Here is a 1,666-nt window from a genome sequence, read left to right as displayed (position 1 = left end):
TATATATATATATATATATATATATATATATATATCCTTCTTTCTTTGTAACTGTTTTCTAACTTTTATCTATTCCTTTTTTTGATTTAGCCATTCCTACTGTTTTATTTTTTCCTCTCTACCATTCTTTGTCTTTCTCTCAAAGTCCAAAAGTATCACTTTCTTTCCTATTAACATTACTTAAGCATGTCTTAATTCTGTTCTTTTATGTATACAAATACTTGTGTCATTTATTATATATTTTCTTTTTCATTACTATTTTTGATTTTTCTTTTAGAGATATTTCCCTCATAACTCATCCTTTCTACCACTTGTTCTAGAAGCTTCATCCTGTTTTTGAACTTGTCTTTATTTATTCTTGTTCATACTCGTCTTTTGTATTTACTCACTTATACCCCAACATCTTATGTTGCTGACATCACCAAATTGAACAATATTATCAGGTTTTGAGATCATGATAGTTTTTAGTCAATAACTGGGGAGTGGTTAAGGGTGTTCATGCCCATTGTATTTTTACTTGTTTTCTGTTTGATTTTTTGTTGTCCTCATGTGCCACATTTTATTATATACTGGCTAAATAGCCTGTCATTGCCAGGCAATTTTTACAATAAAATGTCTTACATAAATATTTATTTATTCCATGTCAGAGCATGCCTTCCTTGAAAGATAGGCCTCTTAATCAGCACAAATTTGAGTAATTTTTCGCCAAAAATCATCATTGAGGATTTTTTTCCATTTTAAATTATTTAGATGTCTGTTTGACCTTTTCACATGACTTCATTCTTTAAAACTTTAGAAGTTCTTACAACTTTGGTTGTTGTAATAATTTGCTTTCATTTGTTTAATAAAAATTCCTCCTCCTAATGATTTTGCTTTCATTTTGTGATAGACAGCTATCATGCAGAAAATGCCAGCTATCATGTAGAAAATGCCAGCTTCCAAATCCTGTTTTCTGATTAGGTAAAATTGATTACTTTAAACCTCAGTAACATTTTTCTGTAACTTTTCTGAAACAAATAAATAACAAGATCGGATTTAATGTGGAAAATTATTTCAATATACCAAGTTTGGAAATTTTGACATAATTTTAAAATCTCACAATACATGACAGCAACAGGGAAGACCCTACAAAAGTAGGGGGACAGACAGTTATAGGACATCACACACACAGACACACACACACACACGCACATTTACCAATGTGTACACAGGTAATCATGAGTTTAAAATGGTGTATAGTAGATGTGTGTATGTATGTACATATGTATATATACTATATATATGTGTGTGAGTGTTTCTTTGTAATGGACAGCAGAAATGCCATCTACCCTCTCTTTCATTAAAGTTATGGATTCTTCACACACACCCTTTTTGTGTGTGTGTGTGTGTGTGAGTATGTGTGTGTGTGTGTGTGTGTGTGTGTGTGTGTTGTATCTATGTATTTACAAAAGTATGTATGCAGCATTATGTGTATATGACAGCTGTAGTAATATTACTATCGCATTGCTACTGCTGTTCTCGCCTTCACTGATATAAGTCACCCTCTCTCTCTGTTACTACCTTTCCCTCAGACTAATACTTTTTACAACCTTCTCATTTTATATAATTTGCCCAACGCCCCTGGGGGGCACCTTATAGATTTTTATTGAAATCCAATTAGCCTATT

General features: G+C 31.9%; 1 long non-coding RNA gene across 1 annotated transcript in view; it reads left to right on the top strand.

Moving 5' to 3' along the window:
- LOC128249618 (uncharacterized) overlaps window positions 1-1,039 on the top strand; it is a 48,994-nt gene extending 47,955 nt beyond the window's left edge. The window contains exon 2 of the long non-coding RNA XR_008265731.1: window positions 890-1,039. This is a non-coding gene — a long non-coding RNA (uncharacterized LOC128249618). The remainder of the gene's footprint in view (window positions 1-889) is intronic.
- The last annotated feature ends 627 nt before the right edge of the window (window positions 1,040-1,666 follow it).

The sequence above is a fragment of the Octopus bimaculoides genome, chromosome 16, assembly GCF_001194135.2.
Source record: "Octopus bimaculoides isolate UCB-OBI-ISO-001 chromosome 16, ASM119413v2, whole genome shotgun sequence".
Taxonomy (NCBI): Eukaryota; Metazoa; Mollusca; class Cephalopoda; order Octopoda; family Octopodidae; genus Octopus; species Octopus bimaculoides.
Note: the sequence above shows the minus strand (reverse complement) of the source record. Positions and strands in the feature narration are given on the sequence as shown.